The sequence below is a fragment of the Anser anser genome (genome assembly GCF_964211835.1).
Source record: "Anser anser genome assembly, chromosome: 5".
Taxonomy (NCBI): domain Eukaryota; kingdom Metazoa; phylum Chordata; class Aves; order Anseriformes; family Anatidae; genus Anser; species Anser anser.
The window spans coordinates 34,516,139-34,543,350 of record NC_139725.1 but is presented as its reverse complement, the minus strand read 5'-3'; the positions used below and the strand labels follow the sequence as shown (position 1 = coordinate 34,543,350).

The 27,212-nt window shown below is 48.0% G+C and overlaps 1 protein-coding gene across 6 annotated transcripts in view; it reads left to right on the top strand.

Annotated features, from left to right (window-relative positions):
* Nucleotides 1-17,492: 17,492 nt before the first annotated feature.
* Nucleotides 17,493-27,212, top strand: part of PHF21A (PHD finger protein 21A) — a 133,892-nt gene continuing 124,172 nt past the window's right edge. For 2 of the 6 annotated variants that reach the window (XM_083837299.1, XM_083837301.1), the window contains exon 1: nt 17,549-17,998. The gene's annotated coding sequence lies outside the window, so the exon portion shown is untranslated. Of the gene's footprint in view, nt 17,999-18,449; nt 18,601-27,212 lie in introns of those variants that run through there. The other 4 variants (XM_083837296.1, XM_083837300.1, XM_083837298.1 and 1 more) reach the window with 4 other exon arrangements.

Here is a 27,212-nt window from a genome sequence, read left to right as displayed (position 1 = left end):
CACCTCTTTGACTCGTTAGTCACTGGCATTTAGGGGATCTCTGTTACACTGGGCTGTAGCAAATCTTTTAGTGAGTGCTGGTGTAGGTTGGTTTCTGGCCTGAGTAAGTAGTCATATGCTGTGCCTTATCAGTGAAATTACGTGTTTTAACTCTAATCCAAAAGGTTAGCAAAAAGCAAAACAAAAAAACAACACACCAGTCTTTAGTTAGTGATTATTTTGCTTATTTTATAGGGTGCTTCAGATACTTTCAATTTCTGTGTAAAAAAGATGTAGTATCATGAACACTGATGGCTGCCTGGTAACTTTTAATTTTGCAATATTTGCAATTAAATTACTGCAGGTTAGATGCTAGCTAATACAGTTAAATCAACCAAATGAATTGTTTTTTTATAGATGAGTAACACATTTTGAAAGCACGTTTCCCTTAAGAAGAATAGGATCTGTAATTGTTTTACCAAGGTACTTGGGTTCTGAAATGCATTTCATTCTGAAATGAAAAAAAGGCCACAGAGCCTGTTATCTCCTATGTAGTATTTGTCATCTGTGGGCCTGTAAGGAAAGTTTTTTATAAGGAAAGTCAGTTTAAGTTATTAAGCCGGGATCATTATCTCATTTTATCGTTGGCGCTAATGTGGCACAGGGACAGGTGAAATGCTTTCCCCACAGTGTCACGCAGCAAGTCCAATTTGTCCCAGCTCCTGCTACATGCCCAGCCAGTCCTTGGCCCACCGCGCCATGCACTCCTCCACCGTGCTACTTCTACTGCTCCCCGACTCCACAGCAATCAGCATGGTTCAGTTTTGTCGCATCCTTCCAGCTACGGGTCTGCTACAGAGGGTATAGTTTCCTAAATGATGATGATGGATTTCCATACGGCTTTCCAGATTAACAACTTTTACTAGAACCTTATGTTTTCTCGACTGTTTTAGAAAACAAATATATATCTGCTACCCTCACTTCATTCAGAAGAAGGGACACATTCGTAACTAAATTTGAACAGTGGAGGTTAGCAAAACCTTATTTGCCACTAACCATTGGCCGTGCTTTCCTTTTCCGGGTTGAGAAACGGTGAAAAACTCAGTGGGTTCCAAAATTGTTCTCTCTTTTTTTTTTCTTTTTCTCGATTGTTTTGTTTCCTCAGTGAAATTCAAAGCTCCAGTATTCAAAGAAACTGCAGCCAGCTTTAAGGAGAATTGAAATCGCAGAGGAAAATATTGTCCTTTTTTTTTCAGTTCAGTCACAGCAGAGACTAGCAGCTACGGAAACACAAAATGTCCACATGGATGTAGGCAAGGCACAGGAGACAAAAGCAGAGACTCCCTATACTGGCAAGAGCTTAGACACTTTTTATTGTCCCTGGAAGCCTCCTGGGATCTCCTCACCAGGATGTTCAGAAACAGCTTCAGAAGAGTCTGGGGACATAATTCATGGCCTTTTTGCACCAGCTGCCACAGGGTCTTTTTGTAACTTGATAGATAGAAGGAAGTTGCTCTGCCCTCGCTGTCAAACTAAATATTGCCATCTCTGGGGTTTATAGCAAAATAAATCATTTTGTCTTCATTTCTGGGGTGGCACAGTTCAATTGTGGTAACCTTGTACGGATGCCTTGAGCTCGTTTCCATTTGCATCCTACGTTTGCTGCCTACTGGCAGGCCTGAGCACAGCTACAGCATCCCCGATAAAGTCTGTCGCAGTAGGTTGAACGACACTGTGCACGGCCACCTTGGTGGCTCCTCGACTTCAGTCCCTTAGGAATAAATGGCAAAGGTTTTCATACATTGCTGGAGCCTTTGTTTTGAAAAGAAATGTCTTGTCCTGCTCCCAGTGGTCAGTAAGAAGACGTGAGCTTTATAAGCCAGCAATTATCCCACCGTTCTTTAGCCTCACCTTTCTTAAACAAGCCTTCTTTACTCTTTCTTCAGAGGACATTGCTTTCAAAACCTCTTCTCGGATTTGCTGCTCGGCTCTGAAATCTCCTGTTTGTGGATGGCCTTCCTGTGCCAGGAGGAGCAAAACAGTACCTGCTGTGTCGTGCACCCAACACCCAGCATTAACTTTGCCTTTTTTTGGAACAGCATCACACTGTTGACTCCTGTTCAGTTCACGGCTCACACCCTGAGCTGCCTTTCTGCAGTACTGCTGCCGGGCCACTTATTCCCCATTTTCTCTTTGTGCTTTTGATTTCCTCCTCTTAAGTGTAGCACTTTGCACTTTTCTTTACTGAGTCGTTGATTTTCTCCAATTTAGCGAGATCATTTTGAATTCTCAGTCCATCCGCCAAACTGTTTGCATCCTCTCCCAGCTAGATGATGTCTGCAGATTTTATGAGTACTCTTTATTCCCTCGTCACAGGTTGTTAATGAAAATACTGCATAAAATGGATTCCACACAGATGTTGGAAAGACCCCGTTTGAAAACTCCTCTAAGTATGACGGAGAGCAATTGACAACTGTTTTTAAAGGTATCTTGCTAATGAGTCACGCACCTACTTTTTGAGGATATCATCTAAACTGTATTTTCTTTGCTTGCTTATGAGAATGTCGTGTGGAATGCTGTCAAAACCTTGTAAGAATCCAAATGTATAGGAATTGTAACTTCCTACCTACAAAGAAGGTTAAATAGACCCCACACTAATCTAAGCCAAGAAGAGTATTTTCATATGGGCTTGAGCTGATTTATCAGTTTGTAACCTTCAGTTCCCTCGCTGCAATTTTGCGTGTAGCCATAGCCTCAGTAATTGTCTACAGTATCTCAGTGATTAAAGCTCATTCAAAATTCAGGCAGGCTTCAATAAAACATTTTCCTTCCTTTCTAGGACAATACGTAGTCAGGGATCAGAGACTTTTTACAATCCCAAATTCAGTGAGGGAGAAGTTGGCACTATCTATTACACACACAGCAGCGAAAAACTCCTTTGCAAAAACATGAAAATGTAGGGTGATTCTTGAAGTTATTTCTTCACTTTGTAAAATCCACATTGAAGGAAGCACTCTGATGTGTGCTAATAATTGTGTATCCCATCAGTCTAATGATTTTAATTTATGTACTATTCTGTACTGCTATGAAATTCCTGATGCAATCAGTATCATTGCAAGAAAGCAAAGCGGTTCTTACAGATGAGTTACAAATCCTCATTAGCCATCAGATGTTACATTAGACAAGCATTTGCTATATCCTCAATATATTATGCACTTTTTAGTGCTGTTTATTGGTCACCTCTGTACTTAACAGCCTCCATCACCCCAGTATCTAAGCAACTTGATCCTGTATACCCTAGTGTTAAACAGTGGCCTACCTCGAAGAGATGCTTTTCTTTTTAGGGAAACCAGTACTTCATCTCAAGGAGTGAATGGTTGTGATTCTATAACATTGGAAGTGACTAATCCCGTGTTGTAAATGGGATAAAGGGAAATGGAATGTATTTTGAGAACAAACAGTAATCATTGACACAGTAATTTGCATCCCTAGATGTTATAATAATGACTAAGTATCACTTCCCCTTGTTTGCATAAGGAAGAGTAGGCAGAGGAACCCAGTGATTCGGCTATCGCACAAACCAGTCGCTGCAAAAGATAAGGCCTGAACGTAGACCGCTTCTCTTCCATGTTGCTTCCCTGCTCTCTGCTACGTGTTTGAAATACAGCATTACAAAAGATGCGGTCCTTTTCAGTACAAAATGACTCTGCCAGGGTTTCGCTCGCTCGTTCCAGAAATAGCCCGGTGCCACAAGAGTTGGTCAAGACTTGTGGAGGATTTGAGAGGCAGAGCGCAGCGCGTGGCCTTCAGAAGAGTTGGTTTGGATGGGTGACTCGGGATTCCTGGCAATTTACATACATTAAGTGCCAACAGCCTCAATCTGTGCTGTCTTGCTGATGAAGCTAACATATTTTTGCTGCCTGAGGAAACTTCCTGCTCTTCAGAAAGTGATTGCGATTGTAAGGACCAAAGCCTATTCAGCGACCCTTCTGCTTCACGACCGACTTGCAGGAATTTAAATGGGAAGTGCTCACTAAAAGTGGATCCTAAAGGTGTGTTTGTACAGCGAGCAGCTCTCACAAACATTTCTAGACAGGCAGTCCCTAGGAAGTCAGAAACACTGCATCAGAGAGATGGCGTATTCAAACCTGAAAAGCAAATATGTTTAATGTCTTTTTTTTTTTTTTAGAAGAAAATTAAGCACCCTGGGTATGATGTGCTTTGTACTAAATAAAGGGAGCGAAAAATATCATTAGTAGGACTGGTGATAGCGTCCTGAGTTGTCTTTGAATTTCGCACTGGCTGCATACCACAGGGCCAGGGCAAATAGCAGTGAATACAACCTTTACTTAGCTTCTCCTGACAAATATAAAGTAAAGGGTAAGGCAGGCACACATTGACATACGGTCAGAAGACGTACCTAGGAAAGGTAGTCTCTCTTTATTATAATTACTTGTTTTCTTGTGTCTATGGGCACAAAGGGAAGAGCAAAATGGACAGATCTTAAGATTTCACTGTCTGAGAATACGATCATCTCTACTGAGGGTCAGTCCGTCCCTGCTCCCCTTCTCCCTAGTTCATTGTCTAAACCAAGGGTTAGATGTCCCTGACTATGCGAGGTGGGAGTTACTGTGAGCGTGGAGGGTTCAGCTATGGCAAGCAGAGGAGGAGGAGAGTATCTAGTTGTAGGCCACATCTTCAGGCCAAAGAGGAGCAGGAGAGCTGATGAGGGCCAGGCTGTCCCGCTGGGGTGTCATCCAGGCTAATCTCTGAGTAAGCCTCTCAGAGTGTTTCAGGTTTGTTGGAAAAAAACAAACAAAAAAAACCAACAACCAGTTATTAAGGCCCCTGCTTAATGCCCTCCTGACAACTTTGCACCCTTCCCCTGCTCTTTGCCTTCGAGCAAAAGTGCTGGCAGTGTTGCAAGGTCTCTGGAGTGAGGATAACCCTGACATGCTGTGGGTTGATTGGCACCCTTTGGGGCACCACTGCAATACAGATGAAGAAATAATTGTTTACATTTGAATAGAAGACCGGAAATTCAGCGATTCTGACTCATTACAGCATTGACAGATAGCTAGGAACACCCTTATCTTTTCTTGTGCATTTTCCAGCTGCTTTTTTTGTTGCTCTCTCTCTCTCTCTCTCTCTCCCTACCATGTCCAAATGTCTTTGTGACTCCTAGTTCTTCTCTCTGGCTGTGCCTCCCTGATGTCATTTCCCTTCCCTTGCTTTCTTCTTATGCAGTTCGCTTCCCCTTGAACTTTCCTTGTGGCTTGTTCCCTGCGGCTCGTTCCCTGTTCTTCTTCTCAGGGTCCCAACTGTAAGTGCTGCTTTTCGGGCTTTTCCCACTTGTTGCATGCCATGGCTGCTTGCACCTTCTCCCCATGGGCCCCAAGTCTGTCTTCCCCCAAATATCCAGCCTCTCACTCTCCAGCAGATGCGATGTGTTGTCTCGGTGGGCCGGGTGTCCAGCACCGGGTTTCCCCACGAGCTGCCCCTAGCACCAGCGCCAGCCCTGTCGCTGCCAGGTCCCCAGGGCCCAGAACTCAGCTGCGGGGCCACGTCTGCTGCTCCCCCGTCACGCAGCCACCCTGCTGCCACCCCTCTGGTCCTAAACCTTCCCGGTACCCCCTGTCCCTCACACCGCTGCACCACGCGTGCTCACGGTAAATGAAGTGAATGAGCTGTGTTGTCTTTGTGGTATTTTTATTTTACATGCATTAGCCCTGAGTAGAAAACACCAGAGAAAGGGAAAGCTGAGAGCCAGAGTAGTTTCCAGCAAGCAAGGAAGAGAATGAAGGGAGAGGAAGGCACGGGGGACACTCACTGCGATGCAGACAGGACAAAGAGAGGGAAGAAAATGTCAAGGAAGGATGGGGGAAAAGAAGGCAATTTGGGGAGGAGTGTATATAGGATCATGGGGGTAAGTAGAAGGATTTGAGATGATATGCATTAGGAAGCAGGAGAGAAGGGAGGTATCATGGAGGGGAGTAATTAAAGGTGGAATTGCACTAGGTGATGAGGAAAGCACTTAGGGAGGAAGAGAAAGAAAGGGGGAGAAGGAATGAAAGAAAAAATCAAATCCTAGAATGGATCAGGGAAATCCTCTGAAAAAAAAATAGTAAGAAAGAAACAAAGAAACAGTGACAACAAAAACGAACACCAGGAGCTAGAAAACAGAAGAGAAATATCAACAAAAGACAACACTCATCTAAAATATAACATGAAGAAAAAAGTGGTGATTGTATGAATCTTTGCGGAAAGACAGAAACAAAGGAGGACAGGAGAGTAACCTTGGAATAGTTCAGAAATCTTTAAAATAGGCCCAACTAAATCTTTATTAACACAAACAAACAAACCAAACCAAACATTAATAGGAACAAACAATAGGTACACATGCTTTTTCAAACACAGAAATGTTTTTGAATGCTGTCAGCCACCTTTTCTGGTCCCAGCTCTTGTGGCTCTTACCTTCCCTGTAAAATTCCTGATGTAATGTAGAGCCCTTCCCTATACAAAGGACATAATGTAAAGCCACACACTTGTTACTGCAACAGCAGTAGGGAGGAAAGAAGATCCTTCCATGTGTAAACCCCATTATCCTCCCCATTACTTAACATAATGTGCCTCAGGCAGCAAGTCAAATCCTCCAAATATTCACTGCAGTGAGAGATACGGAGTGAGGAGCTCACTTATCTTTCCAGGTGGATTTCACAGTCTGGTTTTCTCTCTTTGTTCTCACTTTCTCCCTGGTTCTGTTGTTTTTCTTTTATCTTTCCCTTTCACGTTTTTCAGCCCAATTTCACTTTCTGCCTGCTTTCAGGAGCAACTCGGTTTCTGATTATATTTTCCTCACTGCCTGCCACCCACCCTATGCCGATGCCCTCCGGGGGTCCCGTCGCTGTCCGTGCCCCTCCTTGGTGCCTCTCCCTCTCTCTCCAGGTGCCCACCTCTAGAGGCCATCCCCGTGTGCTCCGCACGTATCGCCAGGACTGGGCACTCTTCCTGGTGGTCTCGTGTGACTTCCCAGGGTACCTCCAACATCTCATTCCTTCTCATGAAAGGGAAGTATCTAAAACAGCGCAGTTCTGCTTTGAACACAGTAGAAAAGAATATCCCCCTCCACCACGTATAGGCCCATCACTTGTCTATTCTTTGTTTACTCTTAACACTTGACCTCCTGGTCTCTGGTCCTCTCTGCTTCATGTTCAAACACCCTTATTTTTTTTTTTTTGACCTTCTTTTCTGATCCAAATATTTTATCTGAATTAGAAAAGGTGCAGGTTCTTTTTTTCTCCTTTTACCCCATTACTGCTGGTTGGCCTTCTCCCACCTGGGGTATCCTGCCATGCTTTTGAACTGTGATGAAGGATGAGGTTTGGAGATCAGGAGCCAGGCAGTCCCTCACCAGGACACTTCCTGAGCCTCGTCCTTTCTTGCAATGCAAGCCCCATCCTTGCTCTGCATCACGGGGACAAATGCACAGCAAGCACCCCTCCGGCCCCCAGGGACGTGAACATCCCTGGGCAAGGACAGCAGAGGTGGGTGGGAGTAAGGAACAGTGGCCACACGTCGGCTGCCCCTGGCCAAGGTTCCTGAAGGCTTTTTGTATATACATATGAGTTTACTTATGTTTATTTTCTCACTGCATGCAGTTTCAGACTGGGATAAGAGACGGAGTTTGTTAATGCCAATGCTGTACGTTGTTTTTGAGGGAGGAAATGCTCACTCTTTTCCTTAACTGTTTGCACAGTGCCCGGAAAAGATGGGTCTTATTTGGATCGGGTGCTTGGGCTGCTGCCCCGTGACAAACACCGTACCTCCTGCCAGGGTGAGAATCACCCTGCGTCCCGGCGCAAGCACATGTGCCTGTATCATCTCAAAGCACATCTAGGGGGCAGCTGTATCTTGAGCCAGAGGATGCGAAATGACACTATTGTTTATCTATCTAATCGTGCCGTTTTATCCTCAATACCAAAACAAAGAAGGAGCCCCAAAACTTTTCCGATGCGTATCAGAGGATCAGGACAGACTGGCCCCGCAGGCAGACGCCCTACCAAGCAGCCCACACCAACAGCCAAGAGAAGAGGCACAATGAACCTGGGAAGCCAAAAATCAGCAAAAAAATCTCTGCTGCTTCTGCAGCTGCCTGATGGTGAAAAGGAGCCATCTCGATGCCAGAAGGAGATAATCCGCTGACAGCCGGTTATGCTAGTAAAGATAAATAAACACCAGCTATTCGATCCCCTCCAAGGACGCCACGGTAGAAGGGGTGTAACTTCCCATCCCTCAGCTCTTCACAAACAGCAGAGAAACATTTGGTTCTGGGGAATAATTTCTTGCTGTATGGGGGGAAAGAAGAATGGCTGAGGGTTGGGGTGTGCTGGAAAAGGTGTTTTAGCACTTTTGCATATTTGCACATTTTTTCTTGAATTCCTCTCTAAATCTGTACAGGAGGCATTTCTTCTCCATGAGGGCAGGCAGTTTGAGGTCTCTCATTTTATCCATCAAGGTTAAATATTCCTAATACAGCCTTCTCATCTCTTCCAGAAGGGATTCCCTGAGGAATTTTAAACTTTTGAATGAATTCCCCAGAAATATCCATTGATATAATTATTCTCTGGCACTGTAAGTTCAATTTTGCTTTTACTGAAGCCCTAGAAAGAGGCAAGCATCCCATTCAAGTGAGAAAAGACATGTTTAATGTGAAACTATGGAGTTAAAAATACATTTTATCAAGCCTCGGTATTGTATTTAACAGTGTTGTAGTTGCTGTGGTTTAAGAATATAGAAGGGCAAGTCACGAAGGTAATATATGAGATCAACCATTATCGCTGGAAAACACAAGCAAGGCTTTAGGTACATAAACCTTTCTTTAGGTCCAAACTGGAAGCAGCAAACTTCAAGTTAAATATAGATTTAAATGTTGCAGAGAATGCAGTTTTCACAGAGAGAGGACTCTTCACTCCCTCTGAGGTGGAATTAAACCAGCCCCCGCTGCTCCTGGTGGCTCTCCCTTTTCTCCTGAGTGCCCCGACAGAAATATTTTAGGTCATACTTCAAACAAATTTGCCACGCAGTTGTGGGTGCTGCAGGGCCAGCTCGCCCCGTCTCTGTCCCTGTCCCCTGCAGGCTGGGGGGAGCCGCCTCCCCTTTCTCCTTTCCCTTTTTGCCTGGAAATGACCTTTCGAGCAGCCGAGTGTGAGGATGCTATTTTGGGGGGTAAAGATGTGCAGCACGCTTCCTCCACAGCCCTCAAACAGCCCCCTTGCACTAGTCCCATTGGAACAATGTATTTTTTATTAAAAGATAAATTGTCCCCCATTCCAATAAATATGAGTGACAATTTAAAGACCGTTTTCTTTCTTGGAGGGTTGTGATATATATAAAAAAAAAAAAAGAAAAAAAAAAAAGCAACAACCCACAGTACAAGAAGTTTCATTCTATTGAAGCAGAAGGCAGACCAAGTCTGTATGTCACGGGCACTTGTGAGGAGAAGAGAAGCCTCTTGCACCGATTTTTTTCCCCACCACAAAAAAAAATAAAAAAATTACAACTTCCTTTGTTCCTGAGCTCATCACAATGGCAATACTGAAGGAGACTGAAGATGCCTCATCCTTTGTGTAACAATGTCCCATCTCAGGTACTTTGGGAAGATGGTAAGAAATGGGGTGCAGACAGAAGGATCTTTCTCCTGAAATACTCCTTTATACTGCCAGGCTCCACAGCAATGAGTTCCAAATGTGGTTATGTGCTGACTGAAAAAGTATTGCTTTTTGTTTGCTTTACTTTAAACACTGCCTAAGCATTTCACTCAGTGCTGCTTACTCTTGAGAAATGGTGGCTGCTTGCTCCCTGGTCTCCTTTTCCACGCCACTTTTCTAACAGGACTCTCGTGCTCCCCTTCAATTTTCTCCTTTTTAAGCCAAAAAGTCTTTGTCCCTGGATTTTTGTGGAAGTGCTCCCATATCCCAGGAGCTGCCTTCCTGATTCCAGCACGGCTTTCTTGGGACCGGCAGTCCTCCAGCTGTGCGTAGAGGTGGGCACACCATGCCTGCATGAACGGGCACCACGCGAGCTCCCATTCCACTCCACAGTCTTCAGATAACTTCCAGCATCTTACGCAAATATTATTTGGCTGATGGCAAGCACTGGATTAATGTTTTCAGGAGGCCCACGGATAATATCAGTACTGACACTAAGGTGAAGAGGAACTTTGTGGTGTTCTGAAGCTATCAGAGACTTTCGTTCTTACTCACTTTGGTGAATCCAAGTCCACCGTGAGAGCAACTAACCAAATTATGTCATGTTTCCACTTGATTGCCTACCAGAATCTGGAGAGAAACAGTCTTATCATGCTGTCCCCTCCTAGTGGGAGAAAAATATGTTTACATTTACGTGTACTATTCATATAGGGGTGATATGCCAATGAGATCTGCGAATGTATTGACATTATCTAACTGTCTATCAGCTGCGAAGCATAATGTTGGTGTATCTTACTGTTATTAATCAATTTGGAATGCAAAGAATGCACAAACAGGCTTAATTGCTGAATTTCTTGAGTGATATATTTTGCAACTTGCCTATCACTCAAACAACAGAAGACTTGAGTGAAAGAATCACAGTCAATTATAAATAAATAATCTCTGTAGACCTCTTTCTACATGGAGCACTGCATTCTTCTCTGGGACCCCCAGCACAAGAAGGACATGGAAGTATTGGAACGAGTCCAGAAGAGGGCCATGAAGATAATCAAGGGGCTGGAGCACCTCTTTTGTGAAGACAGGCTGAGGGAGTTGGGGTTGTTCAGCCTGGAGAAGAGAAGGCTCTGGGAAGATGTTCTGGCATTACAGTGCCTAAAGGGGGCCTACAGGAAAGCTGGGGAGGGACTCTTTGTCAGGGAGTGTAGGGATAGAGCAAGGGGTAGTGGATTTAAACAAAAAGAGGGTAGATTTAGATGAGATATTTGGAAGAAATTCTTTACTCAGAGGGTGGTGAGGCACTGGCACAGGTTGCCCAGAGAAGCTGTGGCTGCCCCATCCCTGGAGGTGCTCAAGGCCAGGTTGGATGGGGCTTTGGGCAACCTGGTCTGGGTGAAGGTGGCCCTGCCCATGGCACAGGGTTGGAGCTGGATGATCTTTAAAGTCCCTTCCAATCCAAGCCATTCTCTAATTATATGACTCTAACATATTATACTGTAGCTCTAATGTAAGCCATAACTAGGTAAAAAAGGTACTGTCTCACAGATGTACTCCATATAAACCGGGTTATTGACTCTGTTTGACTTTCCGTCTTCCCTTCCCACTCGGTTCAGCACGCAGCCACCTTCAGCTCCTGATGATCTCAGAGAGCAGCCAGGAACCAAAGCAGAAACCCAGAAATAACCGCACCTGGGAAGGAAGCGCGGGGAGCCCTGGCAGGGCAGCAGTGCTTCCCACCGCCCACGCTGGTTCAGCATCGGTCACCCCAGGGGTATCGGCACCCACGGCGTGCTTAATCCCAGATAATCTGGTGTTGACTAACACTGTTTATTGTTAGGCCATGAAAACCCACTTTGAATCCCTGCACTGGCACTGACCTCTCTGTCCACTGAGTCACAGTTAACTCTTATTCTCACATGCAAAGCCGTGCACAGCTCTGCTCCAACCTTCCCCTTCCCCATTGCTCCTCTTCCTGCCGCGTCTCTGTGCCTATGCTGGGCTACTTGTCAGCAAAACAATCAGACAGGGCAACATAACATAAATACATGGTTCCCAGGGACTTATTATTCCCAAGGCTTACTACTTCTGTGCTGCTAGAAACACTGATATTCTACATGTTACGTCATTCTGCAAAATACAACACTGAGATTAAGATTAAAATTAATGGTGTGAGCGTAGTGCTCAGATGGTAGTTCCAAACTGGCAGCTGAAATATACGCCTAGTTAAACACTAAAAAGAAAGAGAATTGCTTTTTAGGTGCTCCATACCCTCAAAACCCAGGGTCTTTAAATATCTAGTGATAGGTAAGGATTTAGGGGCCAAAGTTATGCAAAGATTTCTGAAAACAGCCATCAGTATTTTCATTTGGATAATTTCATCCTGAAATTATCGTCATCACCTGGTTTTCCCAGCGCATCTTGGTTCCCCTCCTGCCCTGCCCACAGTGACCTCCTAAATTGTATGTTCCTGTATCACATCTCTCCTGCTAGGTGCCAAAATGATCATTTACACTTAAAAGCACTAAAAAGATACGTACTACATCCTGTCTACAGGTTGCACTGTTTATAGGAACAGGCATTTCTCTATGGATGCTCTTTGCCACAAATCTTGATTTCTGTGCACATGGGAGGCCTCCCAGTTGTGATGCCTATGTGCCTGTGTTAAAACCTGGTGTTTGACATCATCATCTATGGTTTGTGCCCTTGGTTTATCACTCCAGGTGGACTTCTCTTCAATTTATCATGCTAGCAACACACAGAAACGCTTGGTTACAAAGGTTGTCATTTCCTTTCAGTGGGTCCCTGAAAACTTACTCGATGGTTTAATTTTCATACACAGTTTTCTGATTCTACTGAATTTTCTCCTTTCCAAGCTCCTTGGAAATAAAAGCGACAGATTTCTGCTTGAAGGTATCTGGAAAAGGGCACTTTGATGGAGGTTGGATGTGGTGGCAACCCAACCACTAGTGGTCCAACAAGCTCCAGCTGAAAAATTTAGCAGGGTGACCAATATTACAAGAAATCAGCCTGAATTAGGAGGCGTTATGCTGCTTAACAAAAAGGGTGATGAGCCAAAAAGAGCTTCTTTTACCTGATAATGGAGCTGCAATTGCTCCTGGGATAGTTCACAGTGCTGGCTGAAAAATGAGTAAGTGCTCCCTGGACCGCTTACGTCTTGGCACGCAGTTCCCAGCTCATTGTGATTCGGAGCAGTGTGCGGGATCTGTCAGCATGCTTAGTCAGCCCGGCCAGCCACCTGAGAGTCATAACCAACATCCCCTTTATGGCTGCTCACATCTGCTTAAAGAGGAAAGATAAGAAAAGGTAAGGAAACCCACTCCTCTCGATTGCCAGAGACGGCACCTTTGCTCAGATCTCCCTTTGATCTGGAAATGGCCAGAGCCACCAGGCTCTCTGAAGGCAGATGCACCTCCAGAAGCAGAGAGCAACGGCTTGTGGAGGGTGAGATACACGCCGGCCTTCCCAAACTGCAGACGGGATGCAGAATTACTGGCTGAAGGAGCCAGCATTGTGCTGGAGGTCAGATTAGATAAGAAGCAGCCAACTTTCCCGGCTTGCCAAACCAAAACCTTAACGTGACAGAAGCCCGGAGAGGTTTTGCCACGGGTGAAGAGCTCTGAGACCTGCTGGGTCGTCAGGGGTGGTGGTGGGTCCTCACAGGTCCCCCTGCTCCCTGCGGGCAGCTTGGTGTCATGCTGCCTGTGCTGCTGAGGGGAATGTGATGTTGCAACAGGAAAGGGACGGCCCAAAGGCTGAATTCCCCCTCCCAGAATACAGACCCCAGGCTGTGCACTCCTACAGCCACTTGTAGCCCACCACCACCACAGCCCAGCGGTGCCCCCAGCCTGAGCTGTGCCTGTAGAGCATCAGAAGATCATCAGAAGAGCTAATTTCCAGCCGCGCTGCTCCCAGCTGAGACCAGCTGGCAACTGCTGAGTGAGCAGCTCCTTTCGGATGGGCCAGGGTAAGCAGGGGTCTGCTTCATCGGCTGCTGTAAGCAATCGGTCCTGTGTGGGCAATAACCCATGGCTGGAGCTGGAGGTCATTACATTTGCACTCAGGCTGATGTCCTTAATGGCAAGGCTCTGGCGTGTGTCATGCTCTCAGGCGCTGGCCCCATCCAGCGGTCTAAACCATTTGCTTAATTTTCCTTATCATCTGGAACGGAGCTGTGCCCTATCCTTCCCCACCCCTGGGAAGAGGAAGGTATGTGCTTGTAGGAGCTCTTGGCTGGTGAGATAGCCCCGTGCCCAACACCGAGGAGAAAATCACGCAGCTTCCCAGCTGTTTTCTTAGACGTGGGTATGTCTCGCTGGTCTCGTGGCTTTCTCTTGTGAGCATGACTGCACAGGCTGCCTCCCCTCCTGTCTGCAGCCATCTAGCATTCCTGCTGAAAGCGCGGGGAAAAACAGTAACAGGCAAGAAACTAAATCTTAGTTTATTTTTAAGGTAGTTTTGTCACTGAAAAGAGAAGAGAAAGCACTATATGGCTACTCAGCTCCATCAGTTTCATCTGTGACCTGGAGTTTAGGAGCTGTTGCACTTGTCACAAGACTGCTTCCGTGTGTTAACAAACGTCTTCCCGGATTTTGTGCCAAGTACTCCCAGTAAATGTCACTGTAGGATGGGCTGGATACAAAAAAAATGGCACGTTACGATATAACTTGTTATTCTGAAGAGTTATTACAAAAATGGTGAGCAACAGCTCTCGAAACGCTCCTGCATCAATACTTGACTGTGGCTCCCCCTCTGAAATTCACCCAGGCTGGTGAAGTAACACCCAATGGGAAACAGCGTCACTGAGCAGCCGCTCGCAAATTCAGATGGAAAGCCTGCTGATCTTTTAGTTTTCCACTAGCTTTGGAAAGGCTTTGGATGTGGCTTGACTTGGACTTGTAAGTGCTCTTAGGAAATAAACTTGGAGAAGGGGACCGGGTGAATATCTGGGGTGATGCGATCAAGCAGAAAGTAACAGATCTGTACAAGCTGAAGGTTGAACACTGATGAACAGCAAGAATACCACACTTGGAGGCAGAGGTGCGGAAGGCAACTTTGTGGACAGACTCAGAAAGCAAAGGAGGGAATATTTTTCCTAGGCTTCTAGCAAGGCTTTCCTTTCACTGCAAAGAAAGCGTGCTAGAAATCTGGATGAGCCAACAAACAACAACAGCCAGTTTATTCAAGCATTTAGCTGCTTATCTGATAGCACCGTTGCTTCCAATTCCACATGTGAAACCACTTCTAACGCTACCAGAAGCTGCGTGCTACACACACACCTATGGAAGCTGACGTGGAAACACAGCTAGAAGTAGCACGGAGGCCGGGACTGCTCCTCTTCATCGTCATGGGGCTGAACAAAGGAACGGCACACGCACGCTGCTGTTACAGATAAGGACTTCCAGCGCATCTCCGATAATTAGAGCGTGTGGATGAAATGGCTGAGTTCAGTGTGAAATGGGCCAAGCTACTCCACCTGCCTATGACCCAAGGATCACTACGGGTAGCGTGCTCTGAAGAGAGACGGGGTGGCACGATACCGATCACGGTCTGAATTCTAAGACAAACTATGTAAAATTTCTTTGTACATCTGCAATAACAGCTAATGATTATTTTTTCTTTGAACTTTGTCCAAAGTTCATCTCTAAAACAAACTTTAGTCAAACTGCACGTATTGACTCCTCAACAGAATAAACACGCCAGATCTATAATAACACTTAATCGCTAGTTCTAACTTCTTTTAACTTGCTCCTTAATCAGAAAGATAAAAAAAACAGCGAAATAAACAGGCTTCGCTCAGTGTTTATTTTCGTGGTGCCTCTGCTGAGAACTCTGAAGGACAAAAGCAGCTCCAGCGCGGTTGCTTTCCGAGCACGCTGACTCGCCTGCTCGCCCAGCGCTTCAAACCCTCGCTGGAGGAAAAACCAAAGACCAGGCTGTCGTCTGGGTCGCAACGCTCAGCTTGAGCTGCTGGCTGTAAGCACTGATGCGGGGGAAGAGCCTGAGGACCCAGGCTGGGACTTTTGGGGTGTGTGGGGGGTTAAAAAAGGGCTGCGGCATCAAGAGCACAGCAGTAAGGGGGGGCTGGACACCCCCAACCCCAGCAGAGGTCTCACCTGAGCCATCGGCCCTATCCTGGTGTTACCCGAGATATTTGGTGGCTGTAGAAATAAAGCAGACAGAAAGTATAAAGAGCAAATTTACTTTTATTAAAAATTACGTAACAGCTTTATGATACTAATCACAACACTTTTGGTCGCAACTGGACACGTTACCAGAACTCCTGCAGCGGCTATTAGATTTTTCAGCAGTGCCCGGCACGTGACTTTACCTGCTAACCCCTGAATTGTGCAAGAGTCGGTAACTCTTTAATGAAAGCTCTGTAATTTTCCGAATGTTTATTTGTTTTTTAAAGTACTGCACCAGCCCTGCTTTTGAGAAACATACGTGGCTTGTGGAAAAAAATAAAAATAAAGGCGTGGGGAGAGATTGCCCCCAACGCAAAGGCAAGCAACGCGAGGTTAAAAAAAAAAAAGAGGCATTTTTGGCTGACTCCGCTTGCTTTGTACCTTTTCGGTTTTGTGCCTTTAAGGCTTGTCTTCAAGCTCCTATCTCCAAACCCACAGGCTGCAAACTTAATTAATAAAAAATAAACCCAAGTTTCTCCCACAACTGCGCGAGCCCAGGAGCTGCAGCTTTAAGACAGGCACCCAGCGCCGCGAAGTTCACAGGCAAACCACCCAGAACTCGGCCACCGGCTGGCGGAGGAGCAGCAAATTAACCGTAATTAACTAAAGAGGGCCCGGGCGGCCCCGCCGGGGGGCGGACAGCCCGGTCTCCTCACGGCAGCGGGACGGAGCGCGGCCGCCCCCCGCCAGCCGCCCGCGGTCCCCTCAGGCACCCGCGGGGCCGTGCGCGCGCCGCGCTTCTCCTCGGCGGCGTTCTGAGGGAATAAAGCGGCGCGAGACCGTTAAAAAGAGGGAAAAAAAAAAAGAACACACCAAAAATACCTCAAAACTCGCTGCCGCACAGCACCGAAACCCGCCTCCCCCCCCCCCTCTATCCCCGGCCCGGAACATGGCAGCCCCGGCGGGGCCCCGCGCCGTGCCCGCGCGCTGAGGGGACGAGGAGCTGCGCGCTCCCGCGGCCCGTTCCTCCCCCCCCCCCCCCAATCGCCTCAGCAGCAGCAGCTTCCTGCGCGCGCCCCCCCCCGCCCGGCGGCCCTGTTGCATCAACTTCCTGTGCGGAGCCCCTCGCGGCGGGGCCCCGCGCGCGGCACCGGCAGCGGGAGCGCGCACCCGCGCCGGCCGGCCGGGGGGAGGGGACGCGCTGTGTGTGTGTGTGATGGGGGGGGGGGGGGGGTGCTGGTTGCCCCCCCCCCCTTCACGAACTCTCCGCCGTGGGTTCCCCTGAGGCGGCGGCGATGGCGGCGCGGTGCCGGTCCCGCCGCCCGCCCCGGCAGAGTTTGGTGCCCTACTTCGGCCGACTTTAGTTTCACTCACTTCACATCCGGGCTTTTTCCCTAGGCAATGGGGGCCGCAGCACAGCCCGTTCCTTAGGCAAAGGGAAATAAATTCGCCGCACCGACGCGTCAAGTAGTCCCCCTCAGGAGGAGCCGCCGAGACCGCCCTCGCCGCCACCCCCCCCGTCCCCGTCCCCGCCGCCCCTCCGCCCGGCTGTCCCCGCAGGGGGGCGGCGGGCCGGGACCCCCCCGCTTCCCTCGTCCCGTTCCCTCAGGGCTCCGGTGCGCGCGCCCGGCGGGGCGTCGGGAGCGCGCGCCGGGCAGGCAGTCAGTCAGGCAGGCAGGCAGGCAGGCAGGCAGGCAGAGCGGAGCAGGGAGGCCGGCGGCGGAGGGATCCCGCGGAGCGGTGCTGCGGCCGGGCCGGGTGAATGGGATTGAAGAAGAGTTGAGCTTCCCGGCTTGTTTTTGTGTCACAGTTTCTCTCCTCCGGCGCCCCGCCGGCTCCGTGCCTCCCTCCCCGCCCGCCCCCTCCTCCCCGCCGCAGGAGGAGCCCCCCGCCGAGGGGGGGAAGGAACAGGACCCCAGAGAGGCGAGAGCCGAGCGAAGAGGAGGAGGAGGAGGAGGAGGAGGAGAAGGGAGCAACCTACCATCTTCCACTCCCCGCTTAGCTTAAAGAAAAGTGAGAGGAGGAGAGCGAGGGGCGCCCAGGAGCGGGCAGCCCCGCCGGAGCGGCCTCGCCAGCACCCCCCTATGAAGAAGAGCTCTGCCCCCCCACAGGGAGGTCCTGCCCGGGGGACCCCGGCCGGCCCGCAGCAGCACCGCCGCCGCCAGCAGGGTGTAGTATCCCGCCTTCCTCCTCCTCCTCCTCCTCCTCCCCTGCCCCCCCCGACCCCCGCCGCCACTCTCCGGCCAACTTGGCGCTGAGGAGCACCAACTTCGCCGCGGCCCCTCCCCGGGGGTTGGGGGGGGGGGGGGGGGGGTTGTCCTGCGGGTGTCCCCCCTCTGTGTGTGTTTGTGTCCCCCCCCCCTTCTTCTCCTCCTCCTCCCCCTCCTTCCCCCTTCCCCTTCCCCCGGCGGGCGCCGGCAGAAGTTTGGGAGCGGGCGAGGTGGAGGAGGAGGAGGAGGAGGAGGAGGAGGAGGGTGACACTTGGGGTGAAAGGAGGAGGTGACACATTGGGGTTGGGGGGAGGAGCAGGGGAAGGAGATGACACATTGCACCGGGGAGGGAGGGAGGGGAGAGGGAGGGAGGGAGGGGTGGGGGAGGGAGGGAGGGAGCCTGGTCCCCTCCCCTCCGGGGTTCGCCGGGATGATGATTTCCAGGCCCTTTTTCTCTCGGCCGGGTCCTTCGCCGTGATGCTGTCGGGGAAGTTTTATGACGGGCTCGGAAATGATGCCGCTCTCGGTGATTGATAATTCGTAGTAAAGCCGCTGCCGCAGGTTTTTTTTTTTTTTTTTTTTCCCTTCCCTTCTCTTCCTCCCTTCCTCCTCCTTCCTTTCATTCGTCTTTGTGGCCCGAGTAGCGCCGGGAAAATTCCGTTTCTTCTGCAACTTGTTATTCGCAAGTCCCTCCTGCCCCCCTCGCCCTGGGGCTGCCCTTCCTGCACAGGTACAAAGCTCAGTGCAAGGACGCCTCTGGGATTTCACACTTCTGCTCTGGCACGGCCGCTGCTGGGATTACAGATGTCTACTTTTTTTTTTTTTTAATTTTATTTTTTTCCCTCCCTCCTGCGTTTGCGTCTGTGTAGGTGGAGCGGGGCTGTATGTGGGACTCTGCCATTTGGTACAGTCCTCTTGTGCATGCTCCTTTCTTCACTTGCCTTTCAGTGGTGGTGTTTTCCTCCTTTTTGTGTGTGTGTGTTGTTGTTTTTCTTTCTTTCCCTTTATTATTCCGAGCTTCGTTGTCGGTCGAGCTTTTTCCCCAAACGCATCTGCAGTTCGGTGGGTGCTGGGGTAGGATTGTACACCTGGGCTTTTAGGTGGATTTGCGTTGGGCTAATGCATGGAGCTCCTCATTCAACTTCTTCTCAAGTGTCAGAAAATGAGGCTGAGAGCAGATGTGTTTCAATATGGAGAGACTTCCAAGTTCCTAATTCTTGGGGGTGGAGGAAAGAGTGCCATTGGAGAGTGGCTTTTGTTTTCGATTGGTGAACAAATGTCATCACATTTCGGTCACGTGCCGTAATATTCTTTGTTCAGCTATCAAAGTATGATATCTGCTACACCTGTTCCCACTTTTTAATTGTGAGTAACGGTGATTGCCCGCGAACCTTGGCATTGCGGATAGCAGCACTTCCTCTCCTTTCTCCCCCTCCTACCCTCTGGATGTTTGTTTGGGCCCAAGCGCCGAGCTTGACAATGAACTTTTGTTCACTGGGGAGGCTGCGTGTAGAAAGATCCCACGGGGGGGTAATAACGCGCGTGGTGCGAGGAAGGCGAGCGCTGTGGGGCCGAGTGTGGGAGATCCAGGTAGGGGCACGCGTCCAGCAGTGGCAGGGCTCGCAAGGAGCCGGCTCCTCTGGGCTGCTGAAGTTTCCTTAACTAGACCTGCTGGTGCTCCTCGTCATCTTAAGGGACGGGCGCTCCCGCGCACCCAAACACAGAAACGTAGCTTCTTTTCCTCTGAGCTGTAGATTCTCGGATATCATAAATAAAAAGGGTTTGGGCTGTCTGTTTACCTTTTTTTTTTTTTTCCTCTTCCTCACTGTGCTTGCTTGTAACAATGAAGACACCTGAGTAGTTTCAGTTTTATCATTCAGTTTCCTCTGGCTTTCCCTTGCTTGCCCGGAGCTAGCTGGTGAGGCTGGGTATGCTGCAGAGCAGGGAGATGTTTAAATTTGATGGAGAGCGCCTTGTTGTCAGGCTTAATCTGTGAGGGAAATAACGTGCTTTTCAAAGCCTTGGAGAGACAGAAGTCTAAAATTCATGACTTCTACACATGTAAACATGTAATGCCCAAACTTTCGTGTTAAGCTTGTTAATGGCTGCGTGTAACATAACTTTATAGTTTGTATCTAAATACTGACATTAAATTACCACTAAGAACAGGAAGCTAAAAGAAAGAAACAAGCGAAAAATATGCACCAGCACCCATATTAGTTGGAGGGGTTAACCACCAGACTTAAGCAAAAAGATCCACAGGGTTTGGGAATTTTATTTGTACCAGGGCATGTTTCATGGCAGCTGAATGAAGCTGTTCCTTCGAGGGGGGGATTTTTTTAATTATTATTATTTTTCTTTTAAATAAGGAATTCTGTTGCTTAGTAAGTGAACCTTTAAATCTCTATTTAAGAAAAAAAAAATAGACGGTGCTTCTGCGTGGTTTTTAAACCTTCCAGCCTTACTGTAGCAGAGAAATCAGATTATCGTCTGGTAGTTATTATCATCCAGAAGTTTGCGCTGGTACAGAGGGAGCATTAAGTAACCTCGCTGCCCATTGATTTCGTGTTGCGTAGTAGCACGTATAGAATATCACTTCAAGGTCTTACGGGGCCAGTTGTGCACTCGAAGGTAGGTGCCCGCTCACCGGGGGCTCGCTGGCCATCACCTGCGCCGTGCCCTGGCTGTAGCTGAAGGGACCCGGGCGGCGAGAAGCTTGGCGCGGAGCCCACCGCGGGTTGCAGTGGTTTCCAGTTAACTAACGCGGCTGCTGTGGTGTGTGTAGCTCGGATCGTTGTGTTAGGGAATACTTTGTGATTATATTACTGTTATTCTTGTTCAGATTTCTATCCAAAAGCTTTTCGTCTTTGCTCTTTTTGTGCGTCCCGAACTGGAGTTGTTGTGAGGTGGGAGAAGGCATTTGGTGGTGGTGGGACTTGCTTTTCTTCCTCTAGGGAATGAAAACAGAAAACTTCCCTTCAAGGAACTTGGAGGAAGAAGTAGGAAACTGCATTTTTGGTAGTTCAGAGAAAAATACTTGTGTGTTTTGTGGCTGGATAGTAAGATCTCTGCCTTCAGTTTAGGTTTTGTAAAGATCTCTTTACTCTAGGCCGTTCAGCTTCAGCTGTGTTTCAAGTATTGGTCCTAAATAGTTCCTGCTCCAACTTTACTTCTGTTTTGAGAGATGAGGTTTTGTGTGTGTGTGTGTGTCTGTTAAACTTTACCGGGGAAATTCTAATTTAAAAAAAATGCTTGGACGAGATCTGTACAACCAAGAACATTTTTAGGCATCTTTTTTTCTTCTGGGAAAATAAAATGTGTTGTAGTGGCTCCTTCGAAAGCTGTGAAATTCCGAGTGCCGTTGGAAAGCTGTAATAGTGAGCCCGGCTATCCCTTAGGTTGCTCGCGCAGCTTGTTTATAATGGTGATAATAATTGCGCATGAACGCGTTGTAGCTTTCCAGTTCCCTAATATTTATTCTTAGGGCCATGGAGGAGCTTATTCAGCGAAGTGGATTGATACCGTTGGAGCTTGTTTATAAGGGAGATTTCTCTTTCCTCTCAACACCCGTCTGTGAGAACCTTGAAGGGCCGTCTTGGTCCGTGCGGGATGGGCATCTTGTGCGCTACCAGAAACTCAAGACGGATGTCACGTGAGAAACATATGTTGGTGACTTAGCCTTTTTACTCTTGTTTTGGTTTTGTTGCTTCTTGGCTTTGATTGTTTCAAATCTTCCAGAAAGACCTTCGCAGAGCGATGGGGCTTTGATTTTTAGAGGGGCGTTGCGTGGCGATGCGAGCCGCTAGGCAGCCTGCCCTTTAGGAGAGGCTCCTTGTGCGGAAGGGGCAGCGCTGAAAACCTATTATTAAGCTTCTAATAGCATTTCTTTACTGTCCCCTTCACCCTTTATGCTCACAACTGTGCAGTCGCATGCGTGGCTGTATGCTAGAAGTGTGAGGCTCCACAAAGGCCTGGCTCCTGCATGTTCGTGAATTGCCCTTGTTCAATTACTCTGTGCCAGAAAGCAGCTCACATCCTGTTTCTGATGCATTTTAACTGCACAAAGGTTATCTAGGAACGTGCCGCATGCTGGAAAGGTAGGGCAGCGCACAGAAGGGGCTTGAGGTGTCTGCTGGGCGTGAGGGGTAGGATATTTGCTACTGTACCCTGTAAATAGAGGGTGAACTGAAGGATAGTTTTTATAGGTATCCAGCATTAATATTTCATGTTCAGTACAGCACAAAGCCGGTATCTGGCTTGTGCTGATGGTGGAGATATGCATTATGCAGGCAAAAAAGAAGTTTATTTACAGTTGGGGGGGAAACTTTGTGTTTTCTTTTTTTTTTATTACAAATATAGTCTCATTTCAAAAGAGGAAAAATAATACGCAAACCCCGTGTGTTTCTAAGTTCTAAATAATTTATGGCTCCCGCACCTTACCAAGTTCCTTATTATTAACATTGGCAAGGTATGATTTTAACTTGTTTGACTTTGCCTTTATTACGTTAAAACCTCACGAAAGCAAAGCGGCAAGTGTAGATATAGGATGGCTTTAAAAAGTACAAAAATCAAGAGCTTTTAAAAATGTATTTAGTGCTGAGGAAAGGTGCGCTCACGTAACAATCAGACTTTACAATTAGAATCACCTGCCTTTTGAGTAATTTTTAAATCTGTAGGAAGTTCAGAAAGATCCCTTCCTTTGGGCCGAAAGGAGCGCTATGGCTGCTCCCCTAACAAAGCCTCAACTTTGCCACGGAGCCTTTTGTTTTAATACTTTGATCATCCCAGGCTTTTGAAGAAAGAACGCGCTACTTGGTATAGGTTTCTCTGCAGCATTTATTTTATACTTTGCTGTTTACGTCTTTAATGTCTCCATAGGAATTATCAAGTACCCTGTGCCTTAAAAGCTCTGTGCGTGCCGAGGTGGTTTGACCTATTGAACATTCATTCCTTCTTACCCGAGGTGTCTCGTTCGTTGTCACTGCACACACTCGCTCTCTGACTAGAGATTTTATGCCTGAAATACGCTGCAGGAAAACCCCAGGCCCCCACCAGAAGGCGAGCAGCCCCCCAGCCTGCCGCCTGTTGTTACCAGCGGGGATGTGTTTACGTACGGTACGTAAGGAGCGAGGCTCTGCTGAACGCGAGCTGTCTCGCGGGCCGTGGTCGCGCTGCTTCCACGCGACTTTAATGTCTGCTTTCTTAAAAGGTGTGCTTTCCGGATCCTGCCCTTCCACCTGGCAGTACCGTGCTCCTAGGACAAAAGGGAGTGTTACCAAGTTGGCTTGCTGCAGAAATTGTGTTGTTTACCTCTTAAAATGAGGGACTCTGCCGTTGCATGTCTAATTAGAGAGATGTTTGGGAAGCGTGGCCGGTGCATTTTGCTGAATGGCAGTACAGATACGCGAGCGGTTAAAGCAAATGAGGGGAGATCTGAGCCCGTGTCTCTAAGATGGCCTGCGCTCGGACTCTGTCTTCAGGCCTGCGAAAGGAGGACTCATGCATAGCAGGAGAGCTCCGGCTCGGTTCGGTTTCCGTGCTTCTGCCTGCGAAATGCAAGCTGTCAGTACTTGAAAGGGAGAGGGAGCATCGATTCCTTCCCCTCCAGCCCTGCCGATCCAGGCGTCGTTAACCGTGCGGATCCCGAAGGCAGCGTGGTCGCAAACAGTTAATTGGGGAGATCGAGTGCTATCCTATTGAAGCTTCAAATTGTTTTAACAAAACTTCTGAGTAATTGCAATAATTATTTTCTGATAAGCTGGCTGATAGTAACTATGGCAACAGCTGTCTTTGGCCTATGGACAGTATTGCTGTATTGACAAAACCTTTAGATGCTTCTGAGGCCTTTTGCCTGCGCAGGGAAACGCGCGAGGACGTCTTTCAGGTGGCCGGGGCGTCCCTGCTCGTCCTCCCGGCACGACGGGACGCTGCCGTTCTCCGGGTTTGCAGCCTCCGTCCTTTTTCCTCCGCGGGTGTTTGCGGGAGCTGCGTTCCTGCTTGCTAGCCGGAAAATGCTGCCAAAGCTGTGCTGTTCTACAAAGCCTAGTGAAACGTGCGAGGGGCTGGATGGAATTAGCTGTGCATATCATTGGTTTTTAACGATAATAAAAATCCAGGGCTCGGGAGGAAAAGGAGGAAAACAACAACAAGGAATACTTGTTCATTTTGATCACTGGTTGTTTCCTTCCTCGATTAAAACCTTCTTAGAACAGACTGGTAGGGGGAGCTGCCCTTCCCTTTGCTGAAGTACAGCGTATTCTTCTCTGAGGCCTACGCTGAGATACAGCTATTTAATTTTCAGCTAAGCTCTGCTTGTTTTTGGAAGAGAGGCAAGCTCGTGCTTCAGTATATTGTAGAAATGGAGGAAGGGAGCAATTGCTTTCCGGCTGACTAAATTCTGGGCAGGGACAACGTGCCCCTCACCAAACATACTTTTCCTATTGATATTCTGAAGAGCACTCTTTGAAAACAGGCACTAATGCTAATAAACGTAGCAGTCCTGGGGAAAAAACATAATCTGACTGTGCCTAGAGATGTTACAAGCTGCAGTCCGTTCCTCGTGCTCGAGAGTAGCTAAACCGCTGACGGCTGTTGGGGAGTTACTGGCTAGCTGATGCGTGTTTGTACTGGCGTGGTTGTTGCCTTAATTCCTTTGGCCTGTGAGAAGCAGCTCTCGACCCGCTTACCTGGCAGCAGCCTCCGAGCGTGGTGCGTGCGTGCTGGCCCGTGGAGGCGTGCAATATGGCCTACATCTGGGCTCATCTTCGGTACGAGCGCGGCTGGTGGGAACTACGGCCCCCAGCGTGCAGTGCTCTGTTGCTGTCGGAGCGGCTTGCCCGGCAAGTGGCGAGCTAATGCATCCTGGGACCTGTAGTTTCCGCAGGCAGAAGTTTGAGGCTGGAGGTGACGGGCGAAGGATGCTGTGGTGCCCTGCAAGCCGTGTTGTCAGCACCGCGTGCGGTTCCTAGCGGGCGGCTGGCCGCTACCGCTGTGCAGCAGCACGCACCTTTGTTTGTGAGTCAAAGTCAGCTTCCAGCAGAGTGTCTTCAGGGAAAAGCAGTTGATGAAGTAAGTCCTCTGTGTGCACGTGTGCTTTTGTACAAAGAGTGTGTAAGTAATTGCACTAATCACTCGTTTTGCCTGTGACTGCAAGTATCCTGCACGGTCTTTGGGAAATTTTGCCTCTTTCAAGGTAATGTTATGGATGGAAATGCGTGGCAGGAGGCGGCTTCCCTTGCTGGAACTACTGGTGCCCCGTTCTTGTGAAGTGCTGCCGGCCGCTGCCCTGGACTTGTGCCACGGGGACAGGGACTTTGAACATCTCTCTACCTGCCGAGGTCGCCTCGGCCGCGCCATCACTCCGGCTGAAGCGGTGCCGGGGGCGCGGTGGCAGGCTTGGTGACATCGTGCGGTCGCCGTGGAGGCACGGAATCCACGCTCAGGTGGCGGCCGGTGGGACAAGGAGCCCGGTGCGGCCGCATCGTTTCTCCTTGGTGTGCCTCAGCCCTTGCCGTTACACTGGAGCTCGCATGGAGCCCACGTCGAGGGAAGTGAAGTGTTTCTCGATCAGCGACAGAGGAATAGTAACTTCCCAAAAGTTCTTTTTCTTTGCTGGTGTGTATCTGTAAGAATAACTTAGTTTCACACAGGTCGTTAGCTTCTGTTCAGTGGGGTTTGCTGAAGTTAAACTGGACATCAGTATGATTGCAAATGTCAGGCCAGTAACGAGTTTAATATTCGCCGTAGTCTCGTGTGCCAAGTCTTGGATACTGCAGTTGTCTTAATTTTTAAGTAAGCAAATATTTAACTTGAACTCTTGATTCCAGTCAATTTATTTGTTCTTGAGTTTGTGTGAAATAATAATAATAATAATAAAAAAGGCTTAGAGTTAAGTGCCAAGTAATATGAAGTGAACCTTTTTTGGTGTTTTTGAAGAGATTAATCAGAGCTCCAGTCTTGCAAAAACTTGTGTTTTACTTTCAGCCTTGCAGAAGCCAGAGGGAGTATCTGAATGCCTAAAATCAGCGTGTGTATTAGCAGTAGTAAGATCAGGACCTCCAGACTTCTAATATTGGAAAGTAGCGTCTGTGTATTCACCAGAATTAGCTTATATCTAGGTCTGTGTGACAAAACCCTTCTTTTAGAAACTGTCACAGAATTCTCCTCAATATAAATTTAGGGTGTGTATTTACTTCATAGTTGTGTTTTTTTTTAAAAAGAAAAACATTGACAAAAAGTTGCTCTCTCGCCTTCACCTGTGTACAGATTATAAATACAACAGATATTTAGGTGGTAATAACTTTTTTTTGAGGCAGGGAATGTATTTTGTCAGCACTGATGCCTTGTACACCCTGTACATTGCTGACGCTTCTGTTTAAAACAGATACAAAAAAGTAAATCTGTACAGAGCCTCATCTAAAACCTTGCGCATTCTGTAACTGTTAATAGTGCTTGTTAGTAGTGATGTAGTTTGCTTTAAGGGTTCCCAGCCCCTACGCAGCCCATGGGGAGCAAATTGCTGAGGGTACACATGGTTAGCTAAATAGTTACTCTTGGTATATTGACGTGATTAGAAAAATTGTCATTGTTGCGGTGCCAGGATGAAATTCCCGTTCGTTGACCAATTGGGCCCACACAACCGGCAGGAGAAGAAACCGAGATAAATCCGTGCATAGCGGAACAGCGATGTATCTTGTCCTTCAAGGACGTTTTACCCTCCGTAGAGAGCCTGTGACGGTGCCCCTTGTAACACTGCTGTAGCAGGGTATTGGAGATAAGGAATGTGGGTAATAGGGATGTACAAAAGGATTCGATGCATAGCTGTAAAGAAAAAGCTCTTCTAAAAGTATCTCTTATCTCCTAAGAGCAAACGTGTCCTGATCTGGGAGGAAATCCTGACCCTGCTGAAGCTGATGGGAAGGCTGCTGTTGAATCAGGAGTACCGTGACTTCATTCTTTCCCCCCCAAAAAAGGTAGTTTTAAAGGGTTGAAGCACTTGACAAGGCTTGAAGAATCTGGATTCTGTTTCTGACATTGTTGCTGCGCCTTGGATCTCATACCAGTTATTTTGCCTCCCGGGGTCTTTGCTGTTCCTTTAAAAATCGGGTAATATCGAGCTCCTGTAAAGCTTTGTAAGAACATGAAATGTATTTATTCAGGGCTTTTATTTAATT